This window comes from Bos javanicus, chromosome 20 (assembly GCF_032452875.1).
Source record: "Bos javanicus breed banteng chromosome 20, ARS-OSU_banteng_1.0, whole genome shotgun sequence".
NCBI lineage: Eukaryota > Metazoa > Chordata > Mammalia > Artiodactyla > Bovidae > Bos > Bos javanicus.
The window spans coordinates 35144836-35168439 of record NC_083887.1 but is presented as its reverse complement, the minus strand read 5'-3'; the positions used below and the strand labels follow the sequence as shown (position 1 = coordinate 35168439).

General features: G+C 40.0%; 1 protein-coding gene across 5 annotated transcripts in view; it reads right to left on the bottom strand.

The window, feature by feature from the left end:
• Nucleotides 1–23604, bottom strand: part of FYB1 (FYN binding protein 1) — a 170797-nt gene that overhangs the window by 65298 nt on the left and 81895 nt on the right. The gene's annotated exons all lie outside the window — the stretch shown is intronic.

The window sequence follows — 23604 nt, the reverse complement described above, 5'->3', positions numbered from 1 at the left end:
GTCTTTTGCAGGACTGCGTCAAAGGGGTACACTTAACTTAGATTGTGGATAACACCCTTATTGAAGGACCAACAGCTACTTTAGAAGCTAAGAATTATATTTAAAGAAATCCCATAAGTTAGAGGTATCTAACTAGAAATCATTAAACAGAAAAAGTACAGGCAAGTTAATTACTTAGTGACCAAAAAGTTTGTACATGATGGGGAAGAATTAAGGTATGTACAGCAATCACAGAAAACCTTTCAGGGTACCCTTATTTCATTATAGGTGATACATTAATAAATTATATAGCGTAGCTACATATTTATATCACAGGGCTATATATTTATATTGCATAGCTATATATTTATATCACATGGCTATAGTTTAATAAGACCTGGCTATGCTGGGTCTCAGTTGTGGCACACAGAATCTCTTTTTTTAGTTGCAGCATGTTAGGATCTAGGGATCTACCAGGGATCAAACCGAGGCCCCTGCACTGGGAGCATGGAGTCTTAGCCACTGGACCACCAGAGAAGTCCCTATTATAGCTATTTTGAAACTTAAAATAGTTAATATTTTTAGATGTTTCAACTTAAATATCATCCCTAGTTCTAAAAAGAAATCACCTTTTAGGCTGTTATTAACTTGTCAGAATTTTCTTGTTCAAAATTTGAGTGTAAGGCTGACTATTGAACTTGGATCTATAGCAGTAGTTTTCAAAATTTAAGAATGACTTGGTTAATATTTAGTAAACAGGTTCTAGGAACCCATCTTTAGAGATTCTGGTTCAGATGCTCTCAGATGGGGCTCAGGGGTCTGCATTCTTGCCTAGAATCTCAGGGAATTCCGATGCATGTAGACTATGGACCATGCTTTAAGAAACACCAGTTTTGCTATCTTCTCCTTTAAAGAAACAGTGAAACTCAAGCCAGCTAATGTTGGTACTACTGATGTGGTAAAAGGTTAAGATTAAGATAGGAAGAAATGTTTTAAGTAGATTGCTTAAAGAATCTTAAAAAAATAACTTAGAGATAGCATTTATCCATTTTCTTCTACTTAACATTGAACAATATTTCTTAAAGTGTAGACCCAGTACCAGTAGTATCAGCATCATTTGAGAACTAGTTAGAAATACAAATTCTCAGGCCCCATCCCAGATCTAATGAATTTAGAAATTCTGGGGCTGGGATCCAGAAATCTGCATCTTAACAAGTTCTCCCGGTTGTTCTGATGCACGTCAAGTGTGAGAATCACTGGTGCAGACTAAATGGTGGGGACCTGGTATGATTTGAAGGACAACCAGGTAACGTAGAAGGCTGTGAAGAGACTGGTACCTTGAAGTAGTCATTGTGCTACTAAGGGTGCAACCTGATGCCTGGAGTGTACTATTATCATAAATTCGCTTTCTTAAAGCACAACTTGCTTATTTTGTTTTTGACCCTCATATTGGCTACTAGCTGATGCTTTCAGTTTGTACTTTATTTTCAGTTCCTTCTGGTTATTTCTTGTCCTTTCTATAGGAACCAAACCTTACAGGATCCAGCCATAGTTGTAATAAGAGAACCTGGTGATTATAAAACAAGGAAAATCTCATTAAGAGGATACCACATTGAATTAGGAGGTGGGGCTTAACATATACATATACCATTAAATGCAAAATAGGTAACCACAAAATCACTGTGGATGGTGACTACAGGCATGGAATTAAAAGATGCTTGCTCCTTGGAAAGAAAGCTATGACAAACCTAGACAGCAAATTAAAAAGCAGAGACATCACTTTGCTGACAAAGATTCATATAGTCAAAGCTTTGGTTTTTCCAATAGTCATGTATGGATGTGAGAGTTGGTTCATAAAGAAGGCTAAACCACAAAGAATTCATGCTTTCAAACTGTAGTGATGGAGAAGACTCTTGAGAGTCCCTTGGACATCAAGGAGATCCAACCAGTCTATCCTAAAGGAAATCAGTCCTGAATATTCATTGCAAGGACTGATACTGAAGCTGAAGCTCCAATACTTTGGCCACCTGATGTTAAGAGCCAACTCATTTGAAAAGACCCTGATGCTGGAAAAGATTGAGGGCAGGAGGAGAAGGGGATGACAGAGGATGAGATGGTTGGATGGTATCATTGACTCAATGGAGATGAGTTTGAGTAAATTTCAGGAGATATTAAAGGACAGGGAAGCCTGGTGTGCTGCAGTCCATGAGGGTTCAAAGAGTTGGACATGACTTGGCAACTGAACAACAGCAACTAACCAGCACCTACTGTATAGCACAGGGAACGATACTCAAAATTTCGAAGTAGCCTATAAGAGAAAAGAGTCTGAAAAAGTATATATATACATGCACGAATCACTGTGCTGTATACCTGAAACTAACATGACATTGTAAATCAACCATACTTTAATTAAAGAAAAAAAAAAACTTAAAATGATGACACCACATTACCCCTTTTATAATTGGATGGATGGGGAAAAGAGAAGTAGGGGTGGAGGGTGATAATCACAAAGATGAAGATCAGCAGATAACTTTAGGAGATGGCAGATTGAAAAGATTGGAGAAAGGAAGGCAAAGTGATTAGGAGCAATCTTTAATGAAAGTTTATAGAATACTGACTACTAGCCATCTCTCCGTAAAGGAAACAGGACCAGGCAAAGGTAGATTCACGAAGGATAGAATTTATTTTGGCTACCTATCCTATACCTTTCTGGAGCAAAGAGGTTAAGAATTAGGCTATTATGTCTATTTCTCAAGACAGCCATAAATTTGTAGGACTGAAAGTTCTTGTGAGTTTACTATTTTTGTGCCTTTCACATAATTTGGCATAGAAAATCTGTTGATTCATTAGGAAGCTATCTTTCTGCTTCTGCATTGAACTTTGAAACAGAGAATAAGAGAATCACTTAGCCTTGTGGGTGATAAAGCACAGAATATCTCTTTAAAATGTCCTCAATTCTGATCAAAGATAAGAAATCTGAGGTCCAGATAAGTTTAGTGATTCATGAAGGAATGCAAATCTTAAAACTATGAGGTCCTGATAAAAGAATCTTGTTTTCCTTAGTCAAGTCTCATGCTCTTTCTACCATCCCTGGAAATAAAATCTCTCTCTATATATATGTAATTTGTTTCTAAACCCTAAAGTGATAACATTTTAGCATCTTCCTTTTGAAAGTTTTTTCAGTATCTCAACACCGAAATAACCAAAAATGTACATGGTACTGTCTAAATGAAAGAAGCAGCTAAGGAGAGAGTAGACAAAATAGAAAATCAACAGCTAACAGACTTATAGGTAAACACAGCAGGCAGAACTATTCACCAATAAAGAAACAGGCTCCCAGTTGTTTTTTGTGAAAGGGAGGACTGTTATAATTCCCCAAAGTCGTGAGTATATGGTTGCTCACTCGCATGTATGTGTGTGCATGTGCGTGCAGAGATGATTCTGGGTGTGAGCAAGGCTGATAAACAACTTCCGGGAAAGAAGGGAACTATTCATAACTAGATCTCTGAGTTGGAGGAAGGAAGGAGGAGCTTAGGATTGGAAGACAGAGCAGAGTGGAAATTGACCCAGGCAAACTCTATGTTGAATGTTGAGTCTTCTTTGTGGATAATCCAAGAAAATGTCAAAGAAGGGACTCGGTTGGTGGGGGGAAGGTCATGTGTCAACGGCAATCTATTTGATGGGGTTTGGAGAAGACCTCAGTTGATCGATGTCACTGATATAAGCAGAGATCTGGGTTTGATTATGTTGAAATGGTTCTGAGATGAAAATGTCTCACATGGGCTGGAGCATGGGTATGTGATGGTTGGAAATAGGGACTTCTTTTGACCTCATTGAGCAAAACCCTTGCCTTCTGGAGACAAAAAGAGAAGTAGGACAAAAGTTGCTGTGATAGTATAATATGTAGAATTGCCACTCTATAATTTCATAATGAGTTCAACTATTAGTGTCTTTTATGTGCAGGTTTCCTACTACATAGGATGTTTCTAAAAGATTTTAAACTGAAGACTCAGGCTGCAAAGTGCTCTTCTTGACCATCTGATAGGATGCTAGGCAGAGGAGAATATCCACATGTATCTGCTCAAGGGTCCGAATGGGGATGGTTGGGCAGTACCAGCTTCTAAGGAAGCATTTGGAATTGGGGATGGGGGTGGGAGAGGAGGGGTTGATTTTGGCTGTTGCAGTGGCTAGTGAGTGCTACTCGCTTTTCAGTGGCTAGAGATCAAGGAGGCTAAAACTCTTGCCCTAGGCAAGACTGTTCTACTTGAGAAGGAATAGTGTGTCCCAGGCTGCTGGTGGCATTCCAAAATTCTGAAGACTTCATATTATATATGAGATCCAGGGGTCTCCAGAGGCTGCTGCAGAGCACAGAGCAGCCCCATCTAAATACAGCAATGTAGCATCTCTGCCCCAAAGTGGCCCCCTCGCGCTTGTCCGCTTTCATTCACAAAATCCCAAGTCACTTCTATATCCACCCAAGGACGGTATAATTATAAAGGCACACTGACACTGCTCTGCTCCTATAATCAGCAAAAGCAAATCTATATTTTCAAACAACTAAACATATAATAATTCCCCACTCTGAATGATCATACGATTAGTCTTCATTTGGCATCAATGATTAGGAGTGGCTTTACTATGGAAGTGCCAATTTTTGGAAAAGATAAACCCCTCTTATCTCTCCAAATAGTCATAAATGGTAGGAAAAGAAAGTTGGAAGCTTGAGAGTTTTTCAGAAGTGAGGTTTTTTGCTCGAGTTAAAAATAAAATAGAAATAGCGACACAACTTCCTGATTTTCAGATTCAAGTCATTTCATGTGCTAGTCATTTGGTCTGCCTTCCCAAGTCTGCTTTAATTGAGATGGTGTAGGCAGTGAAAAGTGTACCCATAAAACCACGACGAAGTTTCACCTTGAGAGACAGGACAAAAACAGGAAGGTGAGAAGTCAGCCTAATTTCCAGAGACTGAGTAGTTACAATTTTAATGAGGCATTATGTGCCCATGGGAGGAAGGTTGTAATCGTCCTTCTTTTATGTACTATTTGTGACTTTAAAAAATGTGGACCCTGGCTCAGGAGCTCTGGCCCTGGCAACCCTAGAAGATCACTTTGTGACAGCTGTCATTATTTCCAGCCATTCACGGCCTACACTTACTATTTCAGGCCCATCCTGAATTTAGTAACATGACACAGCGGCCTGCAGGCTGGAGCCGAGACACGTATCTGGTTTCCTGAGGGCTGTGGCTAACCTCTGAAGTTTATTGTTTCTGTTGCTGCCTTCTTCCTGCCATGCCCCTGCTATCCAGACAGGTCTCTCTTTCCTTTGAGGAATTAACAACCAGTCCTGAGATCTGAGACCCACCTATTCCTTTAATTTCACAGATTTCCAGAGCTGCAAGACACCTCAGGGGTGATCCAATTCTATCCTCTCCTTTTGCAAATGAGAAGGTGATCAAAGAAATTACTTGTCCAAGATCAACTGAAGTTGATAGAGTTGAAGAGAAGTCTTGACATTAAACCCAATTTTTACTAACTGCAGGTTGATCAGTGTCACTACTATTTATGGTGCTGAAACTGGTGGGCATCATAGAATCAGGGAATCATTTAGCATGCAAAACTACTTTTTTTCCAGTAAGTTTTTAACCTTTAGCATTACTTTACTTCCAGCCTTTGAACCTCAAATTTTATATTGAAAAGTGTGCCACCAAAATCACCAATGTCCTTTCTCACCTCTCTCCTGTCCCTGAGGTTGTGTGTGCACGTGTGTGTGCTCTCTGAGAGAAGGTGTTTTATAGAGCTGGCTCTGAACAACAAAGTTGCTGAAGCTGTTAGAAGCTGCAAGAATACCCACTTCCTACTTTACTGGTGACATATTTTTGCAAAGCTGTTCTCACTCAGCTTCCCCATCTCAAGCAAATTAAGAGTTAGAACAGTGACTTCAAATTCCTTTTTATGAAGTTTCTGCTCTAAGTAAAACAACTTAGCAAACAAAATATTTTTCACCAGTGAATTTGAATTGTGAGTATGGTGTTACTCTGCATTTATCTCATGCAGCATTTCCTTCAAAGCTAGTTCCTGGGAACATTGGTCCTACTGAGCTATTTTGAGAGAGGGAGGGGGGAAAAAAAGAGGTCTGTGGTCAAATATGATTTGGAAATTGCTTCAAACTATATTCTCTGCTTGATATTCATAGTGCTCAGTAGTATACTAAAGATCTGACATTAAAAAATTGCCTTTCCCTGCAATATTTCCCAAGCACACTTGAATTGCTTTTCCCCATAACATTTATTAAATCCTGCAGAACTCTTAGTAGACGGGCAATTCTGAGAAAACATTAACCTTTCAGTATATCTCAGTGTTCCAAACATTGAATGGGAATAAAACTTTTTTTTTAAGGCTCAAATATTAGAATGCAAAATAAGATTCTGTAGTCAAAAGGCTCAGGGTTCATTTTTGGCCACATCTCTTCTTACTAGTTACATAATTTTGGGTAAATTACTTGTTTCTGCTTTATTGACTATGGCAAAGTCTTTGACTGTGTGGATCACAACAAACTGGAAAATTTTGAAAGAGATGGGAATAACAGACCACCTGGCCTGCCTCTTGAGAAACCTGTATGCAGGTCAGGAAGCAACAGTTAGAACTGGACATGGAACAACAGATTGGTTCCAAACTGGGAAAGGAGTAGGTCAAGGCTGTATATTGTCACCCTGCTTATTTAACTTATATGCAGAGTACATCATGAGAAATACTGGGCTGGATGAAGCACAAGCTGAAATCAAGATTGCCGGGAGAAATATCAATAACCTCAGATATGCAGATGACACCACCTTTATGGCAGAAAGTGAAGAGGAACTAAAAAGCCTCTTGATGAAAGTGAAAGAGGAGAGTGAAGAAGTTGGTTTAAAACTCAACATTCAGAAAACTAAGATTATGGCATCCTGTCCCATCACTTCATGGCAAATAGATGGGGAAACAGTGGAAGACTTTATTTTGGGGGGCTCCAAAATCACCGCAGATGGTGACTGCAGCCATGAAATTAAAAGACGCATGCTCCTTGGAAGGAAAGTTATGACCAACCTAGACAGTATATTAAAAAGCAGAGACATTACTTTGTCAACAAAGGTCCGTCTAGTCAGGGCTATGGTTTTTCCAGTAGTCATGTATGGGTATGAGAGTTGGACCAAAAAGAAAGCTGAGTGCTGAAGAATTGATGCTTTTGAACTGTGGTGTTGGAGAAGACTTTTGAGAGTCCCTTGAACTGCAAGGAGATCCAACCAGTCCATCCTAAAGGAGATCAGTCGTGAGTGTTCATCGGAAGGGCTGATGTTGAAGCTGAATACTTTGGCCTGAATACTCCAATACTTTGGCCACCTGATACGAAGAACTGACTCATTTGAAAAGACTCTGATGCTGGGAAAGATTGAGGGCAGGAGAAGAAGAGGACAACAGAGGATGAGATGGTTGGATGGCATCACCAACTCAATGGACGTGAGTTTGAGTAAACTCTGGAAGTTGTTGATGGACAGGGAGGCCTTGTGTGCTGCAGTCCATGCGGTCGCAAAGAGTCGGACACAACTGAGCGACTGAACTGAACTGAACTTAGTTTCTGAGCCTCAAGTGTCTTCATTGCAAAATGGGAAAAATTGGAATGGATTATAATATCAGGAGAAAAGGGAAAAAATACTGGTAGAATATCCAAATAAAATAAAGGAACATGAGCAATACTTGGGTTTTTTTAACTACATGTGTGCATGCTAAGCTGCTTCAGTTGTATCCAGCTGTTTGCTACCCTGTGGACTGCACCCCACCAGGCTCCTCTGTCCATGGGATTCTCCAGGCAAGAATACTGGAGTGGGTTGCCATGCCCTCCTCCAGGGGATCTTCCAGACCTAGAGATCGAACCCATGTCTCTTACATCTCCTGTAAAGGCAGGTGGGTTCTTTACCACTAGTGCCACCTGGGAAGCCCATTTTTTTTTTAACTACCCCAATATAAAAAAAAATACAGAAGTCCTGTCATTATGTTTCTGATAATTATTTTTAATCTTTAAAGAAATATTGCTTGGGAATTTATTGCTGGATGTGATAAGACAGATTTTTTTTCCTTAAAATCTTTTACCATATTGTAATAGTTTTCTAACAGGTAGCTGATAATTTTCTCAAAATCTTAAGAAATCTCTAGGAAAAATATTATGTTGTAGAACACACAGAAAATTTGCCTAAATCTTAAAAAAAACATCTTCCTAGTTCTGACTCCTAATGAATTGGTTCCCAGAGAAGGTTGTAAGTTGTTTCCCATGGATGTGTAGGTTAAACACTTATTTCCATGCAATCTAACAAGAGTCTTTTTAGCCCAGGCTGATATCAAATAACGTTTGTAGGGTACTTCCTATGGGCCAGGCATATATATTCTCAAAGCTCTGCTTTTGGAAATATTCCTATAATTCCTCAAAAACCTGAGAGGTAGGTAGCCTTATTGTTCTCATTCGTAGATGAGGAAACCTGCAGATTATTATAACTTGTCCAACGTCTGACAGCTACTAGTGGACAGAGCTGGGACTCACACCCACATAACCTGGCTCCAGAAAGCATGTGTCTGACTGCTACGCACCGGCTGAATGGCAGATTCCTGTAGGGGAGCAAGAAACACAGGGTAGAGTAGAAAAAGAGAAAATAAAGAGATGAGATCGTTTCCATTTCTAGGGAACCAAGAACAGTGTGTAGGATTTAACCTTTTCAGTACTTTTTTGTATTTTCCACACCTCGTCACTTCTCCCACGGATACTGTTTGAGTTACAGAAAAGTCCACCGGGGGGCCCCCGTCAGGTCTCACTTCTCTCCAGATATCTATATGTGCTCATCTCCCTCTCCACCAGCCCTTCTTTTCAGCCCTTCTCCTCTTCCCTCACTGACCTGATTGACACTCTTTTCTGAGAGGGGTGGGGGTCTGCTTAGGTGTCAGTTCGTTCTCCTTTAATTCCCAAGAATGTTACGACTCACAGTACTCAGTAGCCTGTGCTCTCCTCTCCTTAGCATTTATCAGGGATAGTATCTGTGCCCACTGACTTGTCCATGGCTCCTAGCACAAGTCTAGTGTCAGAAGAACAGTGCAGCATTTGTTACCTCTCTGGCAGGTCCCTAGGGTCCCACACAGCACCTAGCCCATGCCTGGTACTAAAGAACTATTTGTGGCTGTCCTCAACTATTGTTATTGTTGTCTAGTTGCTAAGACCTCTCTGACTCTTTTGTGACCCCATGGACTGTAGCCCGCCAGTCTCCTCTGTCCATGGGATTCTCCAGGCAATAATACTGGAGTGGGTTGCCATTTCCTACTCCAGGGGATCTTCCGGACCCAGGGATTGAACCCGCATCTCCTACACTGGCAGGTGGATTCTTTACTGCTGAGCCATCAGGGATGCCCCATTCCCCCAATGATTCACCATATCCAAAATAATTATCCCTCACCTACAATTTCCTTCTTCTTTGTGCTTAAACAGAAAAATCATGTTTGACCTTACATGCCACTGGGATAAAGGAGGAGTATGCTTCTACTCAAGTTTTGGCTCTTCTGTCCTGTTCTATTTTCATGAGCCTCATCACCCCTCCTGGGCCCTCCACTGATGCTTAATTTTTATTCTGACCCTCCCATTCTTCTGTGTGACAAGGTAATCCTTTGTAGAAACACTGATGAACAAATACTGGTTGGGTGTTGACTAAGACTTGGGAAAGTTCCTATAGTGACCAGTCCCAGAAAGACTATGTGGCCAGAAGGCTCAACAACATCATGGTTATCTGGCCAGGTATTCTGGCCCTTGAGGGATAGAAACACAGATGCTGTAGCAACAGATGCTATTGCTGTTACTGTCTCCATGAAGTGGTACCTGGTGGTAGGTGCTACCCACTGAATGCTGTTCTCATTAAAGCTGAGTGTAGTAGAGACAGAAGGCAGCTCAGAAGGACACCGTCTCCTTTCTATCACTCCTGCCTTTCCTCTGATTATGTTCTAATTATGGGTAATAAACCCTCTTACTGAAGCTGTCTTATAAACCAGGTTATATTATTCTCTGCTTCCAAATTTCAGTAGTTATCTCACCAGTATAAGAGATTACATAAGTAATCTTCTGCATATTTTTGGAACAGAATTTTAGATATTATCTTGCTCAGCTACTCATTCATTCAAGCAGTGCTTACCAAGCACATAGTACAAAGGCCTCTGGCTGAGTGTGAGGGGACTTGGGGATGAGTAGGGTATGGTACTTGCTTTCACAGAAGTCACAGTACACAAGAGTTCAGGTACAGAAATAACTAGCACCATTGTAACACGTAATTGGCGTGATATTGTTGGTGATATTAGTTCAGTTTTGGAGATGTAACTGAGGCACCATTAGATCAGCATGTTTGGTAGAATGTTCTGGGATGATGAAAAATTTAAAATCTGTGCTGTCTTATACTATAGTCACTAGCCATAGATGGCTACTGAACATTTAAAATGTGATGATTACAACGAAATAACTAAATTTTAGATTTATTTGGTCAGTTTAAAGTTAAATTGCTCCCTGTGGCTAGTGGCTACTGTCTTGGACAGCACAGATCTAGATAACAGTGTGTCAGACAAACAGAAGTGTGAACACTCAGAAAAGCACTGGGTCCCAAGAGTCATATTGAATTATCAACAGTGTAGAGAGAGAACTGAAACTGCTCTGTGCACCAGACCCTTACTATCTGCCTTTGTGAGGGCTCAAGGACTCTCCTGATTGAACGTGTTCAAGAGAAAGATCATGGTCTTCTCACATAGCTAACCCATCATTTTCTAGTCTCCATGTGTCTCTGATCCACTCTCTTTTTCCACCTCTACTGCCATCTCTTTGGTCCAAGCTCCTGCCTGGATTACTGCAGTGATCTCTTACTTCTTTATATCGCTTCTAGAACCATCCTTCCCAAACATCGAATCTAGCCAAGTCACACTCATATTTAGGCAATAGTCTTAAGTTCTTTACATGGTCTATAAATACAAAGTTGGACCCCTGCCTACCTCCCTGGTCCCCTCTTTTACTGCTTTTATTCCTTTCTCTCCATTGCAACCTCACTTACCTTCTTTTCTTTTTTCTTTTTTCTGCATTCTTTTTTTGGGTCAAAATATTTTAAAACAGCATCATTCACTCATTAAAAATGTTTCTTTGAATTTTTGCCTTTTCAAAGGAGTAGACAAAAAACTTAATATTTAGCTACTAGCTGTTTTACACACTTAGAAGCATGTGTCAGAAATCTTTTTTTTTAATTTACTTTTTTTAAAACTTGAAGTTTTATTTATTGTGGTAAAATGCGTATAACATAAACTTTACCATTTAAACCATTTTTTATCCTTTTTTAAAAGGTTGAAGATTTACAGTGCTTTAGTTTTAGGAGTTTAGCATAGCAATTCAATCATATATACATATACATATATATACATATATATATATACGCATATATACATATATATATATTTCAGATGCTTTTCCCTTATGCATGCATGCATGCTAATTTGCTTTAGTTGTGTCAGACTCGGTGACTCTATGGACTGTAGCCCACCAGGCTCCTCTAACCATGCGATTCTCCAGGCAGGAATACTGGAGTCAGTTACTGTGCCCTCCTCCAGGGGATCTTCCAGGACCAGGAATTGAACTTGCATCTCTTAATTCTCTTGCGTTGGCAGGAGTGTTCTTTACCACTAGTGCCACCTGGGAAGCCCTCTTTTCCTTATAGGAAGTTATAAAATACTGAGTGTAGTTCCTGTGCTATATAATAGGTCCTTCTCACTTACCTTCTTATTGTCCATTAAACAATGCTAGTGTGAATGGAGAGCAGGTGGCCTGTACAGATGCTATTAATGTGTGAGTGTGTATGTGTGTGGTTAAATATTATCTACCATTGCCATATGGTTTCACTAAAATTTGTGGAAGCTCCCAGAGGCACTGTGCAGGTGTGTCTAAGCAATAAAAATAGATGCTTTTATTTAGGCCTGAGGTCTATCTCTGTTTAAAACAAGTTTTAATTAAACAGAGGGCTTTCAAAGGGACTCAGGTTATATACAACATTTTAACTAGGTTAGTGTGACCTATACAGGAATAATGTGGGAAAAGTAGGCTTATTTGAGCACCATCATATCCCTCACTAACTTGTTCATCTCAGACCTAAATCAGGTGGGTGATGTGAAATATTTAGTAAAATAAAGTACCCAGCTGGAGGCAGAAGAATGAGTAAGAGAAGACTTTCTTCACAACACTTCTCTAGAGTAGTTGGCACCTTGGTTTGATGTATTTTGTGCTATTGTTTCTTTTCTGTTTGTAGTTGTTATTAATTTTTTAGGTGCTTCTGGAAAATGTCATTATCCTCAAAAGTTATTCAAGACAGAATTGTCTTCTTAGGCAAAAGGAAACAAGTGTAGGCAGGCCTAGTTCCAAGCAAAACTGAGTTGACAAAGTTCATCTTCAAAGGTCCCTGTGTCTCCTCTTTGCAATTTTTTTCTCCTTTTAGGTACTCTCAAACTCTGATCCATGAAGAAAAGTTATTATGTTGAAGACGTCTTTTGCCAAAACCAAAATCAAGCATAGTCTATGTATGCATTTACTTGTTTGGGCCTATCCTAAGAGCACTTGACTCTTTTAGGAAGATTGGCTGAAATCCCTAGCATGATGGAAGAATAAATGTTGTCCAGAAGTTTTCTCTGATTCTACACAAGCTAACTGACAAATGCCAGCTCTAGTAGTACTTCAGGCCAGCCCAGCATCTATGACAAAGTTATATGGAATGATGGTTCGGGCCAACTGCCTAGTTTACCAGTTGTCCTTTTCTTTGATGGCTCTATCTTTCCATTCCTATTCTATCTGGGACTTAGTTACCTAAGGAAAATGAGTTTCTAACACTGCTCAAAACAAGCCATAGTTTACTTTAAAACACCAAAAAAGGCATTTGCCAGCTAAAAAAGGGCTGATTTTAAACAAAAGAAAAAACAAAACAAAACAAAAAAGATTTAAGTTTTCTCTACTGTCAATGTGCATAAGCATTTTCTGCTGCTGCTGCTAAGTTGCTTCAGTTGTGTCCGACTCTGTGTGACCCCATAGATGGCAGCCCACCAGGCTCCCCCATCCCTGGGATTCTCCAGGCAAGAACACTGGAGTGGGTTGCCATCTCCTTCTCCAATGCATGAAAGTGAAAAGTGAAAGTGAAGTCGCTCAGTCGTGTCCGACTCTGTGCGACCCCATAGACAGCAGCCTACCAGGCTCCTCCGCCCATGGGATTTTCCAAGCAAGAGTACTGGAGTGGGGTGCCCTTGCCTTCTCCAAAGCATTTCCTGGGCAGTCATTAAAAGTGGAGATAACTTGGCCTCAAAGCCAGAAGTTCTGATTCAGAAAGGTGGCTATGGTGGTGGTAGTATTGTGAGGCAGCAGTGATTTTGTTTTGTAAAGTGCCTAAACCCGTTCTGATGTAAATGGTCAACAGGCCATACCTTAAGAAGTAACAGGTAAAAAGAAAATTTTGTAACAGTTGTCAGGTGAGCTATTCTGAGAAGATTAAAATTTACTTCTAATGGAAGACCCAGTCTGCCACTTAGCAACTTAGAAGAAAACCTAATTTTCAATTATTAGAGAAAACATAGTAATGTATTATAAACTGATTTGCTAGGCTAATTTTGTGACCATATGAGAAAATGTGATTAAAACTATCTAAAGCAGATAGCTGCCAAAGTTTTAGGTGAATTGTAATTTAACAAATTGATAGATGAAGTCTAAAACATTTTGCAATGTTGTATGTGAAATAGAATAACAATAAGTTAAAATAATAAATAATTCAAGCATTTTAACCAAAAGAAAGTTTGATGAGCTTTCTTCTACAGGGAGGTATACTTATCCTAATTAAATCAGTAAAGTAACCTGTTTAAAATTATTTTAAATTACCAAAAGGTAAAAACTTGAAAACAAAAGTTGAATGGGTTATTTTGGTGAATTTGAATATGAAAATAAACTATTAGATAGTATAGTTAATTCAGCTCTCTTTTTTCTGTTCATTCACAGAACACAAAAAATGCCAAGGAAATTTCCAAAAAGTTTTTCCATTGGGTTATTAGTCCATTTGAAGACCATGAAAAGACTCTTTTCATATTTGCAGAGAATATTAACAAATATGCTACTGCTATTGCAAACTGGGCTTTTACTTAAATATTCTTTGTTGAATCAAGATGCTGAAGTAAGTCCCATCAATTCACTGTTGTGACTTAGAAAAAAAAAAAAACTCTTTAGTAAATGCATATATCTTTAGACAGTTCATCCTGTGCCCCTAAATTTGTTTAATAGTGAGTGCTATAGAGAGATACCTGGTGAATATATGTTTTGAATCAGTGTTCCTTTAAAAGTGAGAGATTGGGGGGAAAGGCAAGCAGGGATAAACTGAGAGATTGGAATTAACATATGCAAACTACTATATATAAAATAGATAACTAGAAAAGACCTAATGTGTAGCACAGGGAATTCTACTCAATACTCTGTAATGCCCTAAACGGGAAAAGAGTCTAAAAAACAGTGGACATATGTACATGTATATATAGCTGATTCATTTTGCTGTAAACCTGAAACTAACAAAACATTGTAAATCAACTATATACTCCAATAAAAATTTTTAAAAATTCCCCACCAAAATAAAAGTGAGAGATGATACACAAACTATTCTGATCTATATACCTATAAAATCTTACAGAAATTGTGTTGATTTTACTTATCAAAGATTAATTAATTTTTATCCCATGGGCATCTTTTGACTTTAATTTATATGATTTCCCCTCCCCCCAAGTAAATGGAAAGCACTTCAAACAAAAACAATTTTGACCCAGCTTTAATTAACTTGGATTCTGGATTATATACTGTTAGCATTTATACCTTAAGTCTGGAATCCAAGTAAAAATCCATTTTTGAGACTATGTAATTTTTACAATGCCAAATAATGAATTATGTGTCCCTTTAAGGTGCTCAGATACATTTTTCAAAGCTCTTTCTTTAGATCTTATAAGTCCTTATAAATAGGGAAGAGTACTTATTATATGTAAACATTGCTTTTCTTATAACATAATTCAAGAAGTGAAAAGCCCAGGTAAACAATTATCTTTTTAAGATGGTTGTCGTTTATTATTACCAGGTGCAAGCTCTACACTGACACATATATACTATAAACACGTGAGGATGGTTGCATTTTTCACTGTTTTCTACACTGTGTAAATTCAAACTTTAGATGATTCTTTTAAGACAGCCCGTTAAGCGCTTTTTCTGATCTTGATGCTTTACGACAGTTAAATGGCTTACTAACGTTTTCCCCTTAGATATATGATTAAACGTTCCTAGTCAAATGGCTGGTAGATTACCCACCCTAGCACCTCTGCTCACCACACATCTCTAGAAATGGTGGAAAAGATTATTGATGAAAACAAAGAAACTGTAAACATACTGTAAAGCAAGAAAGTAAATCCACCAATGGACCAGCTGTGAGAAATCCCTAAAAGCCATGAAGAATCCCTAAACACAGATTTGAAGAAGAGATCTACTTGAAGAAGAAACAGAAGCTCAAATGGACCACAAGAGAGAGGGCTACGAAAGAGTCAGAGAGCTCTACGCTCAAAAGACAGAGATTTCTGGGGGCTAGAAGGGCCTCTGGGGGAGTACCTGGAGGGAATGAAGCAGTATAAGTATGACCAGAAATCATGGGAACAATAACGGAGTCCTTGGGTGGGAGAAGCTGAGCAGAGCTCCCGAGGTGCAATCCCCAGGACGAAAGGGGTGTCCTGGTGAAGACAAGCCATCAAGGCCCTGTCCCCCAGCACTCAGCTACACCCTCATTCCACTGAACTCTGTCTTTCCCCCAGAGCCCGCTGCACAAACAGAAACAGCAGTCTAACTAAATCTCCACTACCAACCTGTGCACAAACAATCTCCCCAAATTCAAGAAAAGCCAACACCAAGAAAGGAGGACTCTGTAATGAACAAATGGTAGACCTCACACCTGCTGCTGCTAAGTCACTTCAGTCGTGTCCGACTCTGTGCGACCCCATGGACTGCAGCCTACCAGGCTCCTCCATCCATGGGATTTTCCAGGCAACAATACTGGAGTGGGGTGCCATTGCCTTCTCCCAGAACTCACACCTAGAAGACAGCAATACTTGGATGCAGGATGATAACTGCATCTCAAAGAGAACCAAGTTAAGACTGTGATAATGAAAATCTTGCATGTTGCATTGAAACAAAATAAAAAGTGATTTAAAGTCTGCAACAATTGGATGATGTTCTTATTAGTACTGGTTGATGCCCGAGGTGACTGCTGATGGCTGCCATCTATTAGTCATCTATTTTTCAATGAGGTCTTTATTTGAACATTATCTTCATTTCTCCTTTAATAAATGTAATTAAATTGCTGTTAATGATCTGAGTCTTCAGAATATACCAGTGTCAGGAAGCATTTAACAGGAGGCTTCCTGTGTGCTGTTTTGGATCTGTTAGGAATTCTCTGTTCCTTATTAATTCCTGAATATTCAGGAATTTTCCTGGGACTGAGGAATCCAGGCATTTCCTTCATTAGTTTTTCTATACAGTCATAAGTACCCTCTTCCTTCTTGTGAACCATACGGTAAAAGTGATTGTTTACAACTCTCTCTCTTTAATATGGATCGCCTGTGTTTTGTAAGTCTGGAATTTTAATCTTTATCTTTGCTGAGAATAACTACTATGTAAGACAGTATATATGCCCACACCATGTTGATTAAAACACCTGTGCTCCATCAGAGCTCTGGTCCCCATGTCTTTCCCTCTCTCTCTTTTTCAGGCTGATCCCCTGGAGCGCAGAGGCTCTCTGAGTTCACTTTCCTGCCCGGGGTTCTAAGACCCTCTCGAGAAGGCTCTCTGCACCTTCACCCCATCAAGAGGGCGCCTGAGGCCTTCGTGAACAGAGCAATCCCCGTGCAGGGGCTTTATTGGCTTTCTGCGTAAACCAAGGAGTATCAGCCTCTTTCTCTCTCCTTTACTTTCTTATTGGTTGACTCCGGACCGCCAGGTTCTGGTCCATTAAAGGACCTCAACACACCAGGAACCTTAATAGTATATTTTACACCTTTTCATTGAATCCTCACAACAATCCCATGACACAAAATTGATTTCTTATCTCCATTAACAGATGAGAAAACTGGAGGCTTGAGAAGCTAAGAACCCTCCTTAGGGTCACAGTAAGTAGTGGGGCTTGTACTAGACCCAAGTCTCTAGCAACAGATCATCTGCTCTGAATTCTCCCTGATGAAAAACAATTGTGTAAACGCTTGCATTTTTCAAAACCAAAAAAGCACTACTGTCTTTAGAATACATCTCACTTTCTCATAGATCACAGAGTATTCAGAGTGTTTTCTGCAAGCTCATGTACCAGCTTCAACAGTGAGATTAAAAAGAAAGTTTCCAGCTTACAAACATACAGTGACAAGATTGAAAAAAAAATCTGTGTTTTTTTTTTTTTCCCATGCCACATCTACCCTTTCCTTCTCTCATTAGGCTTATAAGAGCAGGAATCTGTCTGTAGCATGAAAACTTGAGACAACTTGTCTCCAAATTTGCATGGCTTTGAACATCAACTAAAACAGCATTACAGAGGAAAGACATCCTTTATTTTAAGACAAACGTTTAGTTTTCTTTTGCATTGGCTAAATTTCTAAGTTCTATGTGAACATAGGTTTATTTTGAAGGTTAGCAAATTAACATACTCAGAGAAGGTGATGGCACCCCACTCCAGTACCCTTGCCTGGAAAATCCCATGGGCAGAGGAGCCTGGTAGGCTGCAGTCCATGGGGTTGATAAGAGTCGGACACGACTGAGCGACTTCACTTTCACTTTTCACTTTCATGCACTGGAGAAGGAAATGGCAACCCACTCCAGTGTTCTTGCCTGGAGAATCCCAGCGACAGGGAGCCTGGTGGGCTGCCGTCTCTGGGGTCTCACAGAGTCGGACACGACTGAAGCAACTTAGCAGTAGCAAATTAACATACTAAACATTGGCAAAGAAAAAGATGAACATTGTTACCAAGCAATGAGTTATTTATTAACAGATAAGGCAAGTAACTGGGATTCCCAGGTGGTGCTAGCAGTAAAGAATCCACCTGCCCGTGTAGGAGACACGGAGACATGGGTTTGATTTCTGGGTCAGGAACATTCCCTGGAGGAAGGCATGGCAACCCACTCCAGTATTCTTGCTTGGAGAATCCCATGGACAGAGAAGCCTGGCAGGCTGTAGTCCATAGGGTCCCACAAAGTCGTGAGGGATGACTGAAGTGACTTAGCATGCACAGCACGCACAAGGAGGGGTAGCTAGGCCAGTACAGTTGCACTTGGGCACTAATCAGATTCAGAGCATAGAAACACCCAGTGCTTTTAACTCTGCTCATCCCTTGGCCCTCCTGGTCAGTTTCAGTGGAGGGGCCCCACAATCTCCAAGCATGGAGATCTCCCAAGGAAACAAGTGTGGCCACCCTGGGCAGGACTGTAGGCTCCCCTGTTATTCTGGCCGGAATCGATATAGTGATAGTTCTTACAGTGATACACAGTTATTCAGGTTTCCAAAGTCTCTTTGTCTGAGCACTTGCACTTTTCCCTTCGCCTTGAGTACCACCAATGGGGCTTCCCAGGTGGCACAGTGGTTAAAAAAAACAGACCTGGCAATGCAGGAGATGCAAGAGATGCGGGTTTGATCCTTGGATCAGGAAGATCCCCAGAGTAGGAAATGGTAACCCACCCCAGTATTCTTGCCTGGAGAATTCCATGGACAGAGGAGACTGGGCTACAGTCCATGGGGTCACAAAGAGTCAGTGTGACTAGAACACACACACACACATACCACCAGTAGTGTTAAATAAGGTTTTTTAATTTGATGAATAGTAACTATAAGTGGCATGTGAAACACACTGCTGAGTTAACCTGACAGCCACTGCGGGGCAGAGGGAAGAAAAGAAACGGAAAGAGAAGAAAATTGAGAACAGAAAAAAGGAAGAAAGGAGATGGAGGGAGCACGTGGCAAGAGTCCTTGATGACAGGTGTTCTGTGGGGGTACACTGCCCTCCTCCAGGCTGGCTGGCAGCCGGGGTGTACCAGCCAGCTGGTGTGTATGATTTAACCACCAGCCTTTAAAACAGCCTAACTAGTTGAAGCTCCTGAGGGTTCCAAAAACCCCCAGTCACCCCTGGATATCTCTGTCATCCAGCAACACACAGGTTAATGCCTGATACAGCAAAAGACTTTCAAAACTCCAGTACCAGCCACCTAGATGGTAGATATTTGAATAGCAACTTCTCACTTTCCCTAACCAAGCAAATTTTTAAGATCAACACTTGGATACTATTTGTTTACTTAAACAGATCACTCAGTCATTTCCATGTTTTGATGTAATCACTAACTTCTAATATCCTAATATCTCATTGTTTCAATATTCCTTTTGTTTACAGGAAAATACCTCTGGCTTAGAAATCCTTCCTCTTCCGTTAGTCCCTTTACCCTTCCCCGACTGGAACAGTTCTCATAAACAGCAGTATATCTTAACTGTGGCCCAGAAACAACTTGCAACAGAACCACTTGGTAATGTTGATAACTATTCCGATTCTTGGGTTCCATCTCAGGCTTCTTGAACTAGAAGCTTCAAGGGCATTCCTAAGGACCAAGACCCAACTTTGATGTCTCTTCGCTTCTTCTGAATATATGACATATCCACTGTTGACTGGAACGCCTATCCATTTTGGTCACCTTTTTCTTTAGGACCCATTTAGTGTCACAATGATCTGGAAGACATGTAAGGGACATAGGTTTCCATGGCTGTCCTCGTAACATTTTAATTCAGGCAAAAGTCTGAAAACTTGCAAATCTCAGATCTGATAGAAGAAAACCACTCTCCAGCACTCTTAATTTTTAAAGAATCCCTGGTTATTAGACACTGAAAGTAGACAAAAGAATAAAACAACCTGACTGACTATAGTACTATTTGGAACAATTCAGTTCCTGTACTTCTATGAGGACCAGCCAAACTCTCCTGGATCTATTCTATTCATCATCAATTTTTTTTCTGGTAATAAAATGCATATCAACCGCAATATAAAATAAAACCATTTCTGCTCTCTCCACCCCTGGCCATCCCTTCCTGAAAACTCCTTCCACTCACAAGAGACGGTGAGATGGCCTTTGAATACGGAACTCCTGCTTATGTGCAAGGGACCCCAGCTGAGTTCCAGGGTTCGGGTTAGAGACAACTAAACTTTTCTGAATAAGAAAATGGAAAGAGTATTCTCATTTTTCTTTGCCATTGAGAAAGAGGAGTCAAAGAAGTGAGGAAAAGAAAGAAGAAGGTGAGTCACTGTGGTGGGGACAGAAGACTGAGTTGCAAAATGCCCAGCTGCTTTTGAAGAATGATGGTTGCCAAAGTTCCATCTTCCACATCTAGCCATGTGAACTCCTCCATACACCTTCACTGAAGTCTGTCACTCACGCACACTCTTGCCTTCAGTGAGTGGTTCACAGTGAAAATTAAAGGAAAGAGTCAGGTCTTGTTTGGGTGTTGCGGTATGGAACAGGGTCAGGGTGGCAGTTGCTAAATGATCCCAGTTAGACTCAGGAGCTTAAAGCAAGAAATGACCTTGAGAATTCAGGTCACATGGTTATTCCTTTATCTTCTGTGGGGACCATTAAATTTGTCCATGAAACCTAGGCTGGCGTTTGGAATGAACTTTATCCAGATTTTTCAGGAGCATGTTAGAAACTTTTATTTCCTACTTTAGCTTTTCCATTTCAAAATCACATTGACGCATGTATTTAGCCATGCTTTCTTAGTAGTTCAGAATTCAGCCACCTCTTGAGCCTCATGCCTCCATAAATCTCAGCTTTTCTGCAGGTTTTATTCCCCAGGCTTCACTGTCCCCAAAATAAAGAGATTTGTGTTGATGGTGGAGAGGGATAGAAAAGAATAAGATTTTTTAAAAGGAAACAGCTTAGAAGATGAGAATGAAGAACAAAGCAAGAAAATAGGAGGGAAGCTGATGGCTGGGGGAGTGGTGGGCTGTCATTTGCAAATTTGAGTGGCAGAGGAATGTTTGTGTTCCTCCAAAATTTACATTAAACCTAATCCCTATTGTGATGATACTTGGAAACTTTCAGAGGTAATTAGGTTAAGAGAGTGAAACCCTCGTGAATGGGATTAATGCCTTTAAAAAAGAGACCCCAGAGAATTTTCTATCTCCTTCTGCCATGTAAGGACACAGAGAGAAAACAGCCACTTATGAACCAGGAAGTGGGCTCTCACCAGACTCTGAATCTGTTGGTGCTTTGATCTTGGACTTTCCATCCTCCAGAATTGTGAGCAATAAATGTCTGTTGTTGCAAAGTCACCAATTGATGATATTTTTGTAATAGCAGGCTGCACTGCCTAAGAAACTATGTTCACTCAAACAGAGGGACTATTAGACAATCACTCAGTTAGTAGAGAAAGCAGGCGTTCCTAAGTGGTAGATAGAGATCAGCAGAAGATAGTGATCTAGAAACCTTGCATGCCACTCAGCCAGAGCAGACTAACTCCTCCTCTTGAGGGCTGAGAACTCAAGTCTTCAGAGGAATCAAAGACAGCTTCTTAAAGCATGAGATTTCCTGCTCGTCAAACTGTTTTTATCTGGTCTACAAAATCCTCTTTAACTGAGAGTAACATGAACGACTGAACCGTATTTTATAGACTTGCCTAAAATTCCTTCCATATAAAACAGCTTTTGAAAGAAAATGGCTGAGGAGCCAGTCAAGGCTATATTGTGTGTGTGTGTGTGTGTGTGTGTGGCCTTCTTACCCCATCTAGATGAACGAGAAGCTAAAGACTGGAGAACAGGGAGAAGTTGTAGACTAGACCCTTAATAACTGAGAACACATGATGTATCTCAACTTGTTTAAGGTGACAATTTGGAAGAGAAATAGGAACTATTGTAGGGTTTAAAAACAAACCACTGAGAGGGACTCTTTTGGGCATTACTAGAGTAATGCCTAGAAGCTTCTTTTCCCACCTAACAACAGTTGAACAACTTTCATTCTAGATGAGGGGAACAGACACTCAAATACTCCTCGGATCTCTGTGATATTTATCTGCTTTGCCACTTTACAGGGACAGATTTTTAGCCGCCTGGTTGCAGTAATCCAATCACCACAGGGGTTGCTTCGGAAAATCAGATGAGCTATCTTACTGCTCTGAGAAAAGAAAACCAAGAAAAGAGAGTGGCGGGTGGTTACGTGGCAAGAACTTCCCTGTGCCCCTCTCTACCTCAACAGACCCACTGTGGTCCCTGGAGAAACACCTGCCCCGGTTGCCTGGAGCACGCTGGCCAAAAGAGCTGTTGTGGTGCTCAGGAACACAGCTGCAGAGAGATGCGGACTTCTGTTAACAAATGCAAACAGCTAATTCTACAATGCAAGTTCTTACTTTGGGGAAAGAAAAACCTCACATGGGTTTTTGTACAGATTGTTTTTTTCTACAACAGATGTCTCATCTTCGGTTACTTTTTCTTGATAGCATCTTTGGGTGTTTTTTTCTACCTGTGCTTTGCCAGACAACATGAAGTATAACCTGTTTTCTTTAGTGGCAATTTAAATGGAAGAGAAATAGGTTTCTTGCCTACATATTTACTAGTTAATATAGCAGTTGGATTCTCCAGTGTATGGACTTTTTTTTCTTTTTTGTTTCTCATATGTAGGAAAAACAATCTATTGCTCTAGATAGTTCTCTGTGCTTTAGAGCCATGCCAAACCATCATGATTGTGCTTCAGTTCACTTTAGTCGCTCAGTCGATTATGCTTACTCTATTAATAAAAGGATAAAGTATTTTCAGGTATTTTTTTTACAAAATCAAGTAGCTGGATTTCTGCTCCTGAGGCATATTTTGCTCTTCTGGAGCTATTCTTGTGTTATCAAAGTTAATTCCTTTTGTTTTAAGACTAAAACCTACACGCACAAAGAGGTATTTTTTGCATTCGAACTCATCATATTCAAAAACAGCTATTATCGGGAGTTAAAAAGGAGCCTTCAATGGCAAATGAATATCATGAAATTCCAATTCTTTGAAAAAAATAAAAAGGGTTTTCTTTGGCTTGGATTGGAAATTATTTTAGCAGATTATATGAAGCAAAAGATCTCTTGTCCAGTAAACGGACTGAATGTATGTTTGTCCCAATCCTCTTATTTAAGGTTTTTAAAAACTTTTTAAAGTGCAAGCACAATTGAAATTAAGGAAAAGCTTTCAGGTATTTGATTATGAGACTCATATATATTTGTATTTGACTTTTAGCTGTTACCCCCTTCTGTCCTCAAGTAAATTGCAATTTCATTTTATTGCTTTTATCTCTATGGGTTGCATGTTTAACTTTTGCCCATTTTGTTGAAATATAATTGACATACAGTACTGTGTAGGTTTAAGAAGTCCAACAAAATAATTTGACTTATACAGCATGAGAAGATTACCAAAATAGGTTTAATGAACATCCATCATGGAATATATATAAAAATTAAAGAAATAGAAAAATAGTTTTTCCTTGTGATGAGAACTCTTAGGATTTACT